A 19,126-nucleotide genomic window follows, 5' to 3' on the forward strand; every position below is an offset into this window, starting at 1 on the left:
AGTAAAGAAGGTCAAATTCATTTGCAGAATACAGTCAGATTGTAGCAGAGACTCCATCAGAGTGTTAAAATAGATTGGTGGTCCATTATGAACCCTCCATGTCCAGAATAGCAAAATATCATTGTAATAAAACTCTATAGATACCCAGAATACAGATGTAATCAGGGTTGATGGTTGTAGTTTTGATGTAAGGTTCATCTTCTGGAGACTGTAACTACTTTGATACTTGCAGTGTCTGGTCTTCATTTTTAGTTAATACAAGCTTCTTTTGCTGTTAATTGCTCACTTTCCATTTCTACTCTGTTCTAGGTTGTGCCTGTTATGCATTTATTCATGTGCTCTTGATATTTAGCATTAGAGGGGCTGTCGTCCCACCTGTGTGTTGAAGTCTAGTATGTATCATTGAATTTGTTATGCAGGTTTCTATTTACTTAGTGCTAGAGAGCTGTCATCCTGTCTGTGCATTAGGAAATAGATTTGCAGACCTCTTTACTGGTTGCAGTTGGCCATCACATGGTCTTGTGCATCTGCTGGTGTGGTCAGTATTCTCCATGTTCACCTAATCCTCAAACTGTGAGTAATTGGTGGTCTAAAGCCTTGTACTCTGGGGGTGTTCACCCATGTCTGGAGTTAAGCATAGTAGAAGTGGTTATCTGGCTTGAATATGCATCATTCCTTCCACTCATCCATTTCCAACATTTTGTTGAGTTTGTAATGTTCCCGAGCATCTCCGAGATATAACCTAGGAGAGTTTCTTGGGGTGATAACATTAATTAGTGCCGTTGCCGGGGAGAGGAGATTGAGGCTCAGCTTCCCTAGGAGAATGACAAAGTTCCAAATTTTGATGATAGACAAAGTCTAGGCACATTTCTGGTTGTAATCATCTATCTGGCGACTCCACTGGAGGAAGACCAACCTTTGGCGACTCCACATTGCAGTTCTGGCTCAGTTTGTGAGGCATGCTCAGAGAAATCCTCAGAAATCACCAACTGACCCAGTGCCTGATCCTGAGAAGATCGTTAAGCAGAAGAAAGCATCGTAGAAAGGAGCATCAGGACCAGGTAAGCCTTAGAAATCCCATGTATCTCTGCTAGTGAAAATCACCTTCAGAGATTCATAAAGCTCCTTAGTTATTCATTTCCCTTTCGGATTTTAGTCCAAAGAAAGCCTCCCATACAATCCATCATATTCCTCTATTTCTGTCATCCATTACATTGCTTCATACCACGCAGTCTACCAGTATCCTTACACCTAACTCTAGTCATGGCAGGCCAGCAAGCCCTCATAAAGATAGAAAGAATCGTAGCTGCTAGGTATGGACCCTTGGTCTTGCCTGTTCCTTTAAATGCCATGCCTGCAGGAGATTATCAAGAATATATGCATAAGTTTACTAGTACAGAAGGAGTAATAGCTAAAGAGCATCTAGAGTCTTTTTATTGTTATGCTGATAACCTGGGTATCTATGAAGAGGATGTGTGGATGAGGGTTTTTGTCCAAAGCCTAGATGGGCAAGCTAGAAAATGGTTCATAGAATTACCCCCTAGGTCTATTGCAGACATTGAGGCTTTAGATGATGTGTTTCTAAAGCATTGGGGGGATAAGAGAGATCTGCTCTATTATCATACTGAATTTGGGAACCTGCAGAGGGAGAATGGTGAGCGGCTGTCTGATTTCAATAAGATATTAAATCATTTGTACAGCAGAATACCATACGAAGTGAAACCCATCCCTACTTCTGCTATGATCACTTATGCTAATGCCTTCGATTCTCAGTTCTGCCTACGGTTAAGAGAAAGAAGATGCGCTTCTTTGGCTGATATGCAAGATGCAGCCTTTGAAGTAGAATCGAACATTTTGGCTGTAGAGAGACTCGAAGGTGATGCTGATAGGAGAAGACAAAGGGGTGAGCTCTCATCATCCTCAGATCTTAAGGTCGATATTTTTGCCAAGATGATAGAATCATTAGCCTCTGAAGTTTCCAGATTAGAAGCTGAGCAGTATTCTGAGGTGGCAGGAGCTCCTTGTGCCTTTTCTCTTCCAAGTCCAAATCTATATAGAGGAACAAAGGAGCAGTTGAAGATTTTGCAAAGAAACAAAGATGCAAACGAAGACAAAAGGGTGAAGACCCTTTTTCAGAGTATATTCATGGAGGAAGAGCAGTTTGAAGAAGAGGAGGAGGTCCGTGGTTTGGAAGATAAGGGCAGTGCCCCTTTATTAACCAGAGCTGCCTATGAGAGGTCATTATCTATAGGCACTCCTCACCAGTTTGTTGTACCTGCAGAACAACAAGTTGATCAGCAGAAGCAGCCAGTAGTAGGTCCCACCATCCTCGAAGAGCCTGAAGCCAACCCATCTTCCCATGACTATGCAGATCTTCAAATTGACCAGCTTGCGGTTATCCCCAGTCCAGTGATCAAAAGGGGTGAAGTTAATTTCCCATCATCCTATGCTTCTCTGTTTGTTCAAGTGACAATCCCTCATAGCTGCCTCCTAAGCACTGAGGCAGGCCATGATTTAAGGCCCAACGTTGATATAGATAATATCTATCTTAATATGCAGAGGCCTACCCAGGTGGCCCCGACACAGCTTGAAAGGGCATTTTGCCAGATGATAGAGGAAGAAGGTGTACAGTTTTGGGACTCCTCCTTGGATGTGGATTGTTCTAAGAAAAATGCAAGAGTAGATGATGTCTTTGTGTCCTCCACATAAGAATACATTGGTTCACCATTTATATTAATTGTGCAGGCCACAAATGACATAGACAAGTACACAACAATCATTGTTGTTCAGCAAGTGTACAAAGGCTCCCATGAAGAACATCCAAGGATGAGAGGATACAGAGAGGGGATAAAATATAAACCATCTCTACCTGACAAGGCCAAATTCCCGAAACTTTTTGAGGTAGAAGATCAAATAAATCCAATTTTGCAACTCTTTGATGAGCTGACTGACAGGCTGGCTGAGAGGAGGAGAAACAGTTTTGAGGGTCCAGTAGATGGCCTGCTTTTGAATATTTATGTTGTTTTCGAGTCTAAATGATTGTAAGCATGTTCTTTTACAGGTTTTAGCGTAGACTTAATTAGACTCCATGCCCAATGGATACTAGGCAATGTTTTTAAGCTTGTTTTGTATGAAGGCATTGGTCTGCAGTTCTTGAGACCTCACAGGGAGGATCTCATCCCCAGAAGGAGCCAGTGTTAGCTCTACTATAATCCAATAATTCGAGGATCAAATACAGGCCTGATCGGGTCGTTTACGCTCAAAAGGGATGTGCATCAGCTATTCTTCTTCTACTCCTTCACTCCATTCGCATTTTCATAAACCCTGCTACCTCCATTTTTGCTCTATAACTTTGTGAAAATCCATGATATTTCAGCCCCTAGGCACTAAGTATCAAACCCATATAACCACGATAAAATGACCGCGTGCTTTCTCCAACTTTTTCTCACCGAATAACCTGCACCATCCGATCTATTCCTTCAGCGATCTAACAATCTACACCATTTTCCCTGCTTGTTAACACATTTTTATCTCTCACCGTCTGATCATTCCTGCCGGGTGATTCGATGTTATCCGCTCCTCCCGCTCCCGCAAGCTGCACGCACATTAACTCGCCGGGAAAGTGGTTTTTTGTCTGTCCCATCTGGCACGTGTCCAGTGCTAATTGTGATCGCGTGCCCATGTACGATTACTACCCCATCCCCGTAAGCGGTGCGATACATACCACTTACCGCTCGTCTCACCCGTCCCCGCGCGTTATCCCTTGCCCTACTCTTCCGCCCAATAGCCATCGGATCTGTTCCCCCGTGATTCGACGGCTCACATTTGTCCACTCCCGTTTTTCCCAATACCCTCTACAAATCGTTTCCCGCCATCGATCCACGCGATTCAATGGTTTATTTTTCTCCACCATGCCTCCGCAATATTGTCCCTATCCATAGCCTATCACGTGTACCCGAAGGAAGAAGGAGGCCAGAATCCAGTACCCGGTGCATTAGATCCTCAACAACTACATTTAACATGAAGAATGGCTGAGGAAGGAAAGTACAGAGCATGAGCAGATAAACGCATTTATTAGTTATGGAGCTTCTCTCATGCAACACTCTGCCTGCTCAATAAGGACAACAGAGCATCCAAGAAGGTCAAATTCATTTGCATAATATAGTCAGATTGTAGCAGAGACTCCATCAGAGAGTTAAAAGCGGTTGGTGGTCCATTATGACCCCTCCACGTCCAAAATAGAAAAATATCTTTGTAATGAAACTCTATATATACCCAGAATACAGATGTAATCAGGGTTGATGGTTGTAGTTTTGATGTAACGTTCAACTTCTGGAGATTGTAACTACTTTGATACTTGCAATGTATGGTCTTCATTTTCAGCTAATACAAGCTTCTTTTGCTGTTAATTGCTCACTTTCCATTTCTACTCTATTCTAGGTTGTGCCTATTATGCATTTATTCATGTGCTCTTGATATTTAGCATTAGAGGGGTTGTCATCCCACCTCTGTGTTGAAGTCTAGTATGTATCATTGAATGTGTTATGCAGGTTTCTGTTTACGTAGTTCCAGAGAGCTATCATCCTGTCTATGCATTAGGAAATAGATTTGTAGACCTCTTTACTGGTTGCAACTGGCCATCACATGGTCTTGTGCATTTACTAGTGTGGTCAGTATTCTCCATGTTCACCTAATACTCAAACTGTGAGTAATTGGTGGTCTAAAGCCTTGTACTCTGGGGGTGTTCACCCATGTCTAGAGTTAAGCATAGTAGAAGTGGTTATCTGGCTTGAATATGCATCATTCCTTCCATTCATCCATTTCCAACATTTTTTTGAGTTTGTAATGTTCCCGAGCATCTCTGAGATACAACCTAGGAGAGTTTCTTGGGGTGATAGCAGGAACAACAAAGAGACATGATGGCTGAAGCATCCAGTGAGACCACAGGGTCTTATGTTTTTAAAACTGATAGTTTGTGTATGATGGCAGGTATTGTAGGAGAAAAGCAACCTTTTGGAGATATCTTCAGAGGAGATGAAGATCTAGAAGTAAAAGGTGACAAAGAAAATTTCTCAAAAGAAGAAGAATTTGACTGCATATAGAAGAAAAAGTCTATGGATGAGTCTATAGAAGCTGTCATGGAGATGAGGAATCAAGATCTTATCCTGAGGAAGAATGAAGGAATATTGTCTCAGAAAGGTAATCAAATGAGTTTGATTAATGTTATTGATGAAGAACAAATTCAAGAGAATATTAATGAAGATGATGAGACAAGGATAACTCTGGGAGAAGAGTTACAGAGAGACAGCAAGACAAAATATACTGAAGAAGAAGGACATCTACTAAAAGATGTTAAGGAATGAGAAGTCTATGAAAAAGACTTAGCAAAGGGAAAAAGGACATCTGATGATTTATCAATAACAAGGGAAGATATGGAAACTTGTGTGAAATTTCCAAATTCTACTCCAATTGAAATTATTCAGTTATATAGAAAATTACACTTTCAAAGAAGGGAGTTGGAAAAACAGAGGATAGATGTTCAAGAGAGATTGTTGAAAAAGGAAAACAAAAACATTGTCATGAATGACAATCATTAGAAAAAGGAGATGGATATGAAAGTTCAACAGATTGACACTGTAAAGGAAGGAGTTCACTATGGTGGACAAGAGTAGGAAGACATCATTAGAGCAGGCAATGTGGAAGAGAGACTAGTTGATAGTCTCATGAGCACTTTTGAGAATTCAACACAGCATACTGATGTACTGATAGAGAAGAAAGAAATAGAGCAACAAACTTAATTGTTTCCAAAGGAAGATAAGGCACAAAAGTCTTATGCTTTTTTATTTTAACAAGTGTTTTGTGAGTGCAGGTTTTGTTGCAAATGATAGAGGAAATTTGGCACAGATGAAGAGCCAAATAAAGATGAAAGAAGAAGATTCTGTGGAAGAATCTAATCCATGGAACAGAGATTCTCAATTGCTGGAGAGAATGCTGGAAAGTCATGATTCAGTGTAGACAGAAATAATCATGAAAGAAGGTAAGGATGATAGGGAGGTAGTAAGCAAAGCAAAAGTTGGAACAAAAGAAAAAGAAGAAGAAAAATTAAACCAACAGCTACAAAGTGAAAGTAACCAGCAGCAGTTTGAAGAGTTAGTGAACAACAACAACAACTTGAAGCAAAGAGAAAGTGGAAGAAGTAAGGGGCAGAACATGGACCAGTCCAAGGATAAACTGGAGATAGAGATTGAAGAATTGTGGCAGCTGATGATGAAACAAGCCATAGGGAGCAAAATTATGGCAACAAGAAGAATGATCAATCAGAGCATGAACCTGATTGACAAAGAGAAGAAGATGGAACAAAAGACAACAAAAGTACAACAACAGCAAAGGAAAAAGACATTTGGACACTTACAAAACAAGGTATGGGATCCAGGAAGATAAAGATCAGAAGACATATGATCAGGAGATCATGAATATTTTCTACTTTGGGAGTCTGATGCAAGAGCATTCAACCGAATAGAAAATCATTGTAATTAAGTAGACATAGGGGGTCATGTATTTTAAGGAAATTGGATTCCTAAGTGATGAATTAATGTAATATTTAGGATTTTGAGTACATAGAATAGGAATTAATTAGATAATGTGAGGTGTTTTGTAAATGTTCTCAAATAAATGAGAACATGAGTGGTTAATAAAGACAAAAGAGTTAAAAGTCAATTATAACTCTTAAGCAGTTTCATGATTTAAGGAACGAGAGAGAGTTTTTTGGAATTAAATGAAGTTAGAAGTGGACATAGAGGATTTAGGAGTCAGTTCAGTAGATTTAGGAGGGGAACCAAAATTAATTCAATAGAGCTTTCTGGTATAAATGTAAGCCTATGGGTAGAGTAGAGGAGGAGGCCACTCATATTGAAGAACAAGCCTGTAAGAGACAGGGAAGTCTCGAATGTAATAATTTGTTTATAATTATATATACAGAGGTTTATTCCTAGCTGTGTAAGTGTGTGAAACGAGTATTTTATGAATGAATTACATGTGAATTCGTAGGATCTATAACAGGGTTGCAGGAAGAATTCTGAAGGATACGCAGAGGAAAAAAATGATTCAGAGGAGTCATAAATGGATCATTGAATCTAGTGGAAGATCAGAGTGAAGCTTGGGGAAGAGGTAGCGTAGTGATCATTCGCAGAAGAGTAAAGCTTAGATGAAGTTGAGCAGTGGAATCCTTTGAAGAAACCTGAAGAAAAACACGAACCATAGAGAAAACACTGAAGAGATAGCGTAAAATATAGAGAAAGGGATGAACGGAGAAGTGAAGTGTTAGTACACAGTAACCGCTGGATCTTATAGATCAATGGTCCAAATCATGTCACATGAGGTAGGGTTGAAATATCGCATCGAAGAACTTTAACAAAGGAAGGTAGGGTTATAACCTTAAGTGGTATTTTGAGTGGCAAAGAGGTGGTAAATGGTATTGAAGGTTAGCCTTCTGATTCCATTCATAACGCGACATGTAGTAGATAAGTGAAGAGTGGAAACCGCTTTATCGAGCGGTTAAAACCCATGCCTGTTGTCTATCTGAATTCATGGTAGACCGTTGGATCTACTAAGTGAAGATCAATGGCGGAGGGTTTTCAAGCGACTTTGCATCGGGAAAAGATATCGACCGTTGGATCGAGACAATGATCAATGGTCGTGATCTAATCGCAATCACATTAGATAGAGGTCAAAGACTAGTGGATTGTGAAATGCCGATGCACCGATAGCGATAAAGCGCTAGTCAGCGACCCGAGGTGCTCAGAGATCGGCGGAGCACTGCGGAAAGGTATGAAGGAGCGAACCCGACGAATTATGGAAGCGGACATATAAAGTTTGAAGTCCGATATTGGAATATCACATATCGGGTGCGATAGAGACTGTATTAATGTGAACTGTAGAGGAGCCGATACCCAATTGCGATAAAGGTGAAACCTCGAGAGATGTGTAGAAGCCGTATAAAGCAAAAAGATATGGTTGGCACATATTTCCTTTGTAAATGGTTATAAAGGGTTAAGTGCGCATATGTGAGGTTTTTATATATAAATCAATGTTATCAAAGGATGGAAGGTTTTATGCAATAAATATATATTAACCAAGGTTTAAAGAGGAGAAATTTCATATATGTGCGGATTAAGGGATAATGAAGGTTATGAGGAGGTTTAAAGTCCCGATAGAAGGTTGAAGCGGGGTGGTTGAGTTCTGATATAAAGGAACTGATGAATAGGGCCTTAACCATTGAAGGTTGAAGATTTTGACTCCTTAGAGAGTTAAATACCTGGGACAAGTGTGAGTATGCATTTTACATTCGTACTGTGAGTGTAAGTGGGGGTAACCCTGTGTTGGATCACCACAACCTCGACAGCGCACTGAGCGGCTATCTGTTGGACTTCTTCCACTCGCTACTCGGTGACTGCTACTGAACTGCTGCCCTAAATCTTCTGCCGAGTTGCCTGTAGTTGCACTAGATTTCCTTCAATAGAGGCTATGATCGCATAAGCCTCATGTATCCATGGTTGTAGGCACGCTTTTAATACTGCTTCTTTATGCCGAGCAACATCCACCTGTTCCTTGAGGGCCTTTACCTCCTGCATCCGTGTGAGTCTCTGTGTAAGGGAAACTATCTGCGTGGTCCCTCTGATCTCGTCATATTTTTGTTGTAGCTCGCGTGCCTCTGTCTCCGGGTGCTCTACACTTGGGTACTCCTACAGGGTGGTTAGGACCTTGAATGACTATTCAAAAAGCTGCATGCAGTTTTCCACTGCACTATCAACCACCGCTATCGTTGTCGTAACCGGGGTGGTACGATGTTCCCTAACTTCTGGTGGAGTCGAAGGTTGAGCACTCAACTACAATTCTGCGATCTACAGGTTCAGCTCTAGCTAAACCCTAGCCATCTCTACACGGGTGTTGCAAACCCCCGTGCCTAACTTATGGACACGCGCCTCCACTGGTTCTTCTTCCTGAATGTGCAACTCCGAGACCATCAGGCAAGCTTCCTCCACTACCTACATGAGCTTCTTGTTCTATTCTAGTGCCTCGTTGCATTACATGCCCAACTACTTGATGTTGATGTGCTGGTCACTCATCACCTATAGAGTGCAACTCTCTCAGGCCCTGAGTTCCCCGATGACTTTATCCTGCAAGAGGTATAACATCTCCCGAGGGAGTGCTGCCATATTTAATCCTACCCCTTTCAAGCTATTGACCATGGGCCTGTCGACCTCATTCTCTATAGTAAGTGCCCCGTCTCGTAGCACTATCATGTTTGTCACCCTTGTGCACAACATCTCCTCAGCAGCTGAAGTTCCGATCGCAAGGTTGGTGGACACTATGCCAGCCTGTGGAGTGTGAACCTGCAACTCTTGTAGCTCTATCAGGAGAGCCCCCAATACCAACTGCTGCTACTCTTCAAACTATTGGAGGCCTCCACGGTGACATCCCTCACCATTTCTATGATATCATGCAAATCCCTCTCTGTGAGGGTGATTGGGTTGAAGGATGTGTTTGATGCCAAGGTTTTCTTTCGTGGCATTGCCTTCTCTCATGGTCGAAGACGCTTGAGTTGGGTGGAAATTTCCTGTGGGTCCGCACAACCTTTTTCTGTCTTTGTTTCTGCCTCAGTCCCGGGTGATGGTGACTTCTGTCCTTTGTGCTCTTCTCCTCCTATTTTCTGTTGTCCCACCAATTTCGTGGTGTCGCGCATTGCCTGGTCCTTAGCCCCTACTTCCTCTTTTCTACGCTTCTTCACCAGTTGAATCATTCAGAGCTTTGTCTCTTCCTTCTTGCATTCCACAGCGGACTTGTCCATTTCCACCACGAAGTCAGCTGGAGCGTGCCACTCCAATAGCCAAGATTCGAGGACTGTGAGCATTACATCATCAGACACCAGATATGTTAGGTTATGCCATCTCTTCGTAGCATCCTTCCGTGCCCTGATAAACACATGGTGGAAATCTTCTTTGAACTACGCAAAGCTCTGCAAACTAGCATATACTGTGGGCGACAACCACGTCTTGCGATTGATCCCCATCTGGATACTCATCTCCATTAAGACCCAAAATATCTTACTTTATTTGATATGCTGTGTGTCCTTCGTTGCCCACACCGAAGCATACTTCACTGCCTCTGGAAGGTTTGGCACGACTGAAGGGAATTGGCTGTCTTCTGGCAGCTCCCACACCACTAGTACGAGTGACAACATGAGCCACGCATAGTGAAATGTCTTGCCCTGCTCCTGTGCCTCGCGACAGTTAGCAAGGAACTCGCTGCATAGATAATTCACCCAATTGAACTGGACTCCTTCTGCGCATTGGGCCACTAGTGTAATCACAGGCACAGGAACCTCATTCGCATGACACTTCCACATCACTTTTCCTGCTAAAATTTGTGTTGCGACCTTGACTATAGGGTTTCTAATGCTAGAGATGGCATATCCTCACTTCTTCTTCTCCAACTTTAACTTCTTCTTCATCGCTTCCGCAAGGGCCAACTCGCCACCTTTTCCTTCTAAGATATTGGTTAGATCCTCCGCTGAGTAAGGCAGCCGTGTGATCTAATGAATCGAGTGGTCTGTGATGGGAATGGGCTCCTCCAACCACAAACACCCATCATGCACCAAGCAGAGCAGCTTCCTGATGACGAAGACAGTCATTGGGGCGTGGTGGTAATGCGACACCCAGAACAGGTTTAGCAAACCAGTTTTTTTTACACCCTTGAGCTAGGTGTGCGGCTCCAATTCAATCGTTCGAGCCATTGCGTCAATCTGCCAACGCATTAGCTACTCCGTCACTAAATGCAGGAATTTCTCATGGTCCGCAAGGTCCCAATCTTCAAACTTTAGGATAGGAACCCACCCTAAGTGCAACCCCTGAAAAAAAATATCGTCTGGAGAGCAATGGAGTTTGCAGAGAGCTCTTGCTCTCATCTATGTCCTTCGACACCTTGGCTTTACCCTTGCACGGAGGAATATATTCTAGTAACCAAGTAATAGGGTTTGCACCCTGGGTTTCAACTTCGATTTCCACGTCCTCCTCATCCACCAGGATTTCTTTAGATTCTTCCTCGTCGACCTTCGGATTAATGGACTTCCCCTTTTCTTGCAAGGTGAGCTTGGTCCTCTGTGGGTTTCTTGGTGAGACGTGCACCAAGATCATAGCTTGCTTATCCTTCTTAGGTCTCGGTGTTCTGGGTGATTTAAGGACCTCAACTATCAGTCCAGTGCTCTCTGGGGCTTCTACTACCACAATTTCCTACACGGCTTCCTCGGGTGTCGACATCGTTCTAGTTAGGAGGTCCTGCGTCTCCTTCAGTAATGTTTCAAACACTAAACTTGCTCTCAAAGCCACAAAATTCAAAAGGTCCATACACATTGATAGCACAACAACTAAATTTTCAAAATTCCAAGTGTTTTTCGCTAGACAGCCACTTGTAATTTATAGGGCATTTTGAATTCGAATTTGACCATTCCCCCCACATTCGGCCCATTAATGCTAGATTTGTGGAAAATTTTCAAGAATCCAGCCCATAAATATCGCCTTAAATGCCTCCCGCCTTCTCCATTTGGCCTCAAACCGACCATCAAATTGTAAATAGTGACTTTAACGGTCACTTTCTGGTAGACCTCCATGCTAGCGCAGTTGTCTTCACACTGTTGCAGACCCTGTGACACTTTGCTCCTTCGCGTAGTCCTGACATCACGCAGCTCCCCAGCTCGGGTAGTGTAGTTTATAGTCCCGCACCTCCTTTCGGCTACTGGAGCGCTAAGATTATGCTACTTTCATATAGCCACATGGTTGGATCGGCGGTGTATGGCTTCAAGCGACTACCATTCACCCTTCCTGGGAAGGGTTCTCCATTAAACTTAACCAATTGGATCGCGCCACCATCGGTAATCTCCTTAATAACATAAGGTCCTAACTAGTGCATCTTGGATTTTCCAGGAAATTTATCGAACTTACTATCATACAACAAAACCAGATCGTTTACCTTGAATGTGCATAGCTTGATATGTCGATCATGCCACGCATTTTCACGCTGCTTTTGGACCTGCTCGTGAAATCAGCCAAAAATCACTCTTCTTCAAGCTCATCTAACTGTGTGACCCTCTCTTCCAGAGCTCTGTGATCTATCATACCCGTGAGCACTACTATGCATAGAATAGGCACGATGTATTCCATAGGCATCACCACTTCAACCCTGTATACCAACCTAAGGGGTGTCTATCTTGTCAGCTTCTTGCACGTCATCTAATAAGCCCATAACACTGCAGGTATGTGCAGATTCCAATCACTTCGCTGAGCATTGCAAACCTTGGTCAGCGTGGTTTCAAGCACTTTTTTGAATGCCTCTACTGTCCCATTGGCCTGTGGGTGATAAGGTGTGTTCTTTTGTTGATACACTTGAAATTCCTCCGTTAGTGTGCTGATCGTCTCATTCAAGAAGTGCGTACCTCCATCGCTCATCAAGATCTTTGGACATCCAAATCGCATCAGTACATGCTCAAATAAAAACTTCGCAGTAGTCGTGCCCGTGCAATCCTTCACCGGATGCGCTTCTTCCCAACGAGTCAAATAGTCCATCGCAGTGATAATGTACCTCACTCCTCTCTTTCCTTGAGGCTAAATGGGTCCTACAAAATCTATTGCCCATTTTTCAAAAGGTTGCAATGTCATTTGTGGATTCAAAGGCATTTCATCCCTCTACGATGGCCTACCTGTTCTTTGAAATACATCGCATGCCTTGCAATATGACTTTGAATTCTGATGAGGGGTTGGCCACCACAACCCTGCACATAGAATCTTCTGCATGGTTGCTCTCCCTGCATAATGTCCTCCAGCAACACCCCCATGAGCATCCATGAGGATGCTACTTCATTCAAACTCAGGTACATACCTTCGCAGTATTTCATCATTCCCCATTTTGTATAGATGACCAACAATGACAGAGAAGTCTGCCATGCACATCACTAATTCCTTCTTTTGCTGGACAAATTATCCTTCAGGCACATTTCCTGTTGTTAGGAAGTGTATTATATCCTCAAAATGTCCATCCACAACACGCACAGCAAAGAGCTGCGCATCAGGTAATCCTTCCTCCAAATTAGTAGGTTCCTCCCTTATTTCGATGCGTGACAGATGGTCTGGTCCCGCGTTCAATCATCGAAGCTTCACAAAAATTTCAAAATCATACTCTTGGAACAATAAGAACCATCTGTAGATTCACCCCCCCAACACAGGCTTATTGACTAGGTACTTCAACATGGAGTTATCTGTATACATCTTAAATTGGCCTCCTAGTAAGTAGTCTCGATACTTCTGGTGCGCATACACCATAGCTAGGCCTTCGCGCTCAGTGGTGGAATAGTTCTTCTCTACTTTGGATAATCTGCGACTTGCAAATGCGATAGGGTGGTCCAAACCTTCTCCACCATCAAGTGTTAGTACTGCCCCCAGCGCTATACACGACGCGTCAACATGTACGTGAAACTAATTCTTCCAGTTTGGGAAGACTAGAATCGACACGGTAACCATATTTTCTTTCAATATATCCAAGCTTATCTTATAGTCATCGTTCCAGCAAAACGTGACATCTTTCTTCAACAATTTTTCCATTGGCATGGTGATCTGGGCATAGCCTTTGATAAACTTTCTATAATATCCCATATGTCCCAAAGTAGCGTGCAATTGTTTCACACTCCTAGGTGCTTCCAAGTTCAGAATTACCACGATCTTCATGGGGTCTACCATCATCCCTTTCCTGAAAATCACGTGCCCCAATAGGTTCCCAAAAGGAACACAAAATAGACACTTCTTGAGGTTGAGCGTGATCTGGTATCTTCGACAGGTATCCAGCATCAAGTGAAAGATCACTACATGGCACTTAACCAGCCCAAATATAATCCAATCATCAAAATAGACCTCCAAGAACTTATGAATAAATTCCTTGAATGCTGCAACAACCAGGCGTGAAAATATAATAGGCGCATTCTTCAATCCAAATGGCATTACAGTTTATTGAAATCAACCCCACTCAGTCGCGAAGGTTGTCTTGCTCCTATCCTCCGGTGCGATTTTGATTTGGTGGTACCCAGAGAACCCATCAGTGAAAGAATATGCTTCTTGACTGCCTACATTGTCCAACATGTCATCCGAGAATGGAGTTGGGAAAGGATCATGCACACAAGCATCATTCAGTGTTCTGGGATCCACGCATATCCTTATCTCATCCTTCTACTTCTTCTCTTGCACCACCATTGGGCTTACCTAATCAGATTCCTCCACAGGCTCAATGATGCCTACCGCTAGCATTTGGTCTAGCTCTAAGCGGACCTTCTACTTGTATTTAGGGTTTAGGCAGTAAGGTCTCTGCTTAACTAGCTTTGCTTCAGGCTTTAACGTGATCTTCATCACTCCTAGATCTCTAATTATTCCTTTCAAATTCGTAAACTTGGTAGGGAATAAGTCTTGATATTCATGGAGTAATTCAGTGGCCTTATCTATCATCACATCATCCCAGTAGTCTCCAATCTTGGTGAATTTGGGTTCTTCCTCCGTACGAATGTTCACCTGTTTAGTTTTCACCGGCGCGGTTATATCAGGGTTGTCAATATGTGGTCCTTGAACCTCGCAGTGGCCTTCTATCTCTGGAATGTTAATTTTCCACGGATCCTCATCCTCTTCTTCAACAGTTACATTATAACATTCTAGTGTGTGAGTCAGATAATAGCCCATTCAAGCTGCATCAGGTCTAAAGGATCCTGCGGTATCCTAAATATGGCTGCTTTCAACTCTTGCAGCGCTTCATCAATACTGTCAAACCCATTCACCTGTGCTATGGCGGAGCTCTATTTATATATACCAATTCATTGGGATAACATCCAGGGTATGACAGAACAGCTGCACCCACTCAGGTTGAGGCTTTTCTCCATAAGCCTGTGTCCCTTTGACCAGACGTGCACGTGGATCATCCTTCCCATCATACTAGTTTTTCAGTCGCATCTTAGGCTTCCCAAATCATGCTCTCATCATCCTCCTATATTCGCGCCAATCATTAAAGCTTCCCTTGTGCATACCCCACCATCTTATAGGTGTAGCGCGCAGTGCCCAGTCCAAGGCCTGGAAGCATTGCTTTTTTGGCACCTCCCTTTCAAATGCATCCAAAAATATATCTACCTCATTCAGTCCATCATAAGTAGGCAGAGTTCTTGCCTCTGATGACACACAATGTAGCAACTGGGTCATCATATTGCAATTCAGCGTACTTACTTCGTGTAACCGATTCTTCCAGCGTTCTATTTCTTCATTAGAATCCGAAGTGCAGGAACTATCATGCTCCCATGTAATCTGTCCATCCATGGTGGGATTCACTCAATCTTGGTCTCACACTGTTATCTTATAGATGGAGTCCAAATCATCATCACTTTCATAGTCGCGGACTGGTTCTGTATAGCGCGATCCTTCAGTAGGATCCAGGGGTATTATTACGCGTAGTGATTTCTTCTCAAAGATCATCTTTCGCTTCTTCAGATTGATTACCCCATTCATATCAGTAGCCCATTCAATTCCCAGGAGCACATGGTAGGGTTTGTTGTCATCAACAATCTCTATTACTTCAAAATTTTCCAGCGTGCTCGCTCCCTCAATATCCACGGTCACTCCCTGCAGCTGGCCCATGTGTATGATTTTCTGCTGATTCACCATCCTTAGCTGAATCGGAGACCATTGCAGTGTAGGTCGCCCCATTCGCTCCCAAGTACATTCGCATCTGATCCCAAATCCAGAATGACTTGCTCCATTTTGTATTCTCTGATCTGCGCGGTGAGTCTCATTTCACTCCCTGTCCTTGTCTTATGCTTTCTGATCTTGTGGACTACACACAGTTCACCTAGCGTGGTCCCAGCACATCTATTGATAAGTTCCTATAACCCTTTCACATTCTTAATGTCGCGCAGTAACTTCATACAGGTTTCCAAGAAAGTTGTGAGCATAGAGGGGTCCATCTCCGACTCAGGCTTATTCTTGCTTCCCAAAGTGGAGGCCTCAACGAAGCTCCTCTTAGCTTCCATGAATGCTTCCCGAGCGTGCTCCAAGTCAAACTCAGCCTCTTTTGCTGGGGCCTTGTGAACCCATGTACTATCTTCTGGCTATTTCCCTTTGTCATCTCCCATCGCGATTCCACTCCGGAGCACTGTATTTACGTTTCGATCTTCCTCGCGTGGCTCAGACCTCATCATCTACAAGTTCTGAGTCGGGGGAGGTGGTAGTGCCCCTTTGTCACATATCCTAGCTATCAGCATAGGAAAATCTTCTGTTTCATGATCAAACAATGTGCAATACTTCCACGACGGGTGTGTTGGATTAGTGCAATCGTGGGCATAGTGTCTTGCCCCCCGCAATTGTGGAAGATCAACTGTCATCGACCTCTACTAGGTCCTCCTCCACCTTGGCTTCGTCCGTGCCCCTGAAATCCTATCCACTCCATCCATGCATTATGGTCGAGGAGCCCCATTTTGGCCTGAACCCTGTAGGCGGGAGTTTTTTCCATCATCAATTCATAGCTCCTACAAGTATGCTCATCATGTCCTATCAACCTACAAAAGTTGCAGAACAACTGTTGCGGTGCTTGCACATTCTTCTGTAGCAAGTGACAGTTGTCCATGGGATGTTTTTTGGCTACCTGACAGATAACGCACCATAAAGCAGGTGCTGCGCTAGGTCCTGCTTGAGCTTCTAGCCTTAAAGGCATCGGTCCTCCTCCTACAAGGTAATTTTGTGAAGACTGGGTAGTGTTCTTTGTCATTACCCCGACTCTTGCATTTCAAACACCATACCTCTTCTCAGACTTCTAGTCGAACCGTCCTGTCCTACTTTAGACTTTTCATATCAAGGCACAAATTTTTCAACTGTGCGTGGATCTGCTAGACAACTAGATTAGGATCCTGCATCAAAGTCTCATGTAGTCTCATGGCAATCTCTAAGGTCTCTTCCTGAGTTGTTATCTTCTATTGCGAAAGCGCACTCCTTAAGTGTGGTAGTAGCGAAGCCACAAACCACTCGCGATGTTGTCCATCTGTTAAATTCATGTTGGATTCACAAATTGTACATTTCAGCCTCTAATCTAGTTCCCAAGATGTCTCGCCTAGTAGCATCGCGATCTCTTTGAATCCCACAATCGACTGCACTTTAGATTTAGGCCTGCTAAATTCCCTATTCAGTGCTACTTGAATGTTCGCTACTCTAGCATTCGGGTTATCGCTGGAGTACTCAATATACCAGGTTAGCACACGATCTTGCAAAGCACTAACCAACATTGCCTTCTTTATGCGATCATCTGTAACACCTTGAGCTTCCCATATAGCTCTCCCAACGAACCAAAATTGGTCTAGGTGCTCATTTCCCAAGCCTTTGAACAAAGGAAAATTAACTGTGTTTGTCATATTGAATCGCGGTGGAGGTGGAGATGGTACGGGTGAAGTTGGAGGTGATGGCAGTGAAGACAGAGGCAGTGTGGTCGGAGGTAGTATTCGTGGAAATCCTTGTCTTATCAACTGAATAACACTTCATGGAGAGACCTTCAAGATCCCTTCTTCGTCCTCTCGGGGAGGTGAAATCAAGGGGCTATGCTCTGGGCCCTTATTTCCTTCGTTTCTGTAGAATCTTCTACTTTGCGTAGTCCTGAATATCAAGGTAGCTGCATAACCCATTTTTTGCACAACAACATTTTAATCCAAGTATTCAGAGATTTTGCATACTTACCTCTCGGTCCTTTGAAAAAGCGTCACTTTACCTCACTATAGATGACTGAGGTGTCGACCACGAATTCAGTCACAAATCCTCCTATGATGCGATCGAGCCAATGATCGATAGCGTGAGCGATCTTATTCTCTGATGCTTCCAACCTTCTCACTAGCTTTGGGTCCACACAATAGGATCGTCAAGTTTCCACCTTCCTTGGTTATCTGCTAGCTTCGCGATCCACTCGTATAGCTCAGTAGGAAATGAGGTGAAAAGATTTCTTGGATCTCCGTATATAGGTATCAATCCAACCACTGTTCTTTTGAAAGTCGCAAATTTCTATTTTATTGTGCCGTGAACTCGTGGATCCTTCTGTCCAACCAGCCTTTGATTTTTTTCTTAGTTGGATTCCAGTGATACGACATCACACATCTCTTATGCTGATTTTGGTCCTGGGAATGGAACCTTTTGTTGGCTTGTTGGGCCCTGACCCAGGTTCAGCATTAGTTAGCCAAACAAATCCCTACACTACTGGCCCTTTTAGCATCATCCCACAGAGCGCGGACCGAAGTCTCACCCGAAGCAGTATGGGGGGATGCTGGAACCAAGTTTCCACACCCTTGAGATGGTTGTGATGTCGGTTTATCCCAGCTATACCTACTTTCGCGCAAGTTGCTTATCCCTCTGTTACACCCTTTATTACCTTTGAGAAAGGGTACAATCAGCTTCCGCGCAGCCCTAACCAGGGACCGATATACTTTTGCGTTGCTAGGGAAGCAAACTGCGATATCTCCCAAACTAGGCTAAGTGTCTTTCTTATCCTATTAACAGATCTTAGTTAGCTTCGCATAAACATATGTTCTTATTTGCGTTCACTTAACCGATACATTTACATACATTCACACATCATATAAACATTATAAGTGAAATTCATACCCAATATAATAGATGCATAAACAGGAAATAAAGACGCAGAAATTGTAGAATACTTCTCTTTATTGATAATTCTGGACAATTATAGACTCGACCCACCCCACACACTCAGTTGCAGGGGTCCGCACACTCAGCTATGGACTTCTAGGCCTCTGTGCAGTTAGCTGCAGAGCCTCTACCTACGCTATGACCCAAACTTAGACTTTTGCTCTAAAGCTATGACTCAATCCTTCATGATTATCGATTCCTTTTCTTCAAACTACTTAGATCTTAGCTCTATTTATACAATCCCATGGTCCGCGGACCATGGGTAGATCTTCTACAACAGACATTACATTTCCAAAATAAGGGCGGACAACCATATGACTCTTTAACATCTACACACTCCGCAACTACAAAATGTGGAGTCTTTACATTTGGAT

The 19,126-nt window shown here is 43.2% G+C and overlaps 1 pseudogene; it reads right to left on the bottom strand.

Moving 5' to 3' along the window:
* The window catches only part of LOC149234278 (glyceraldehyde-3-phosphate dehydrogenase A, chloroplastic-like), an 88,135-nt pseudogene that overhangs the window by 14,061 nt on the left and 54,948 nt on the right, over window positions 1-19,126 (bottom strand).

The sequence above is a fragment of the Pinus tabuliformis genome, chromosome 8 (assembly GCF_031772625.1).
Source record: "Pinus tabuliformis cultivar Carrire ecotype Pingquan chromosome 8, CPIR1, whole genome shotgun sequence".
Taxonomy (NCBI): domain Eukaryota; kingdom Viridiplantae; phylum Streptophyta; class Pinopsida; order Pinales; family Pinaceae; genus Pinus; species Pinus tabuliformis.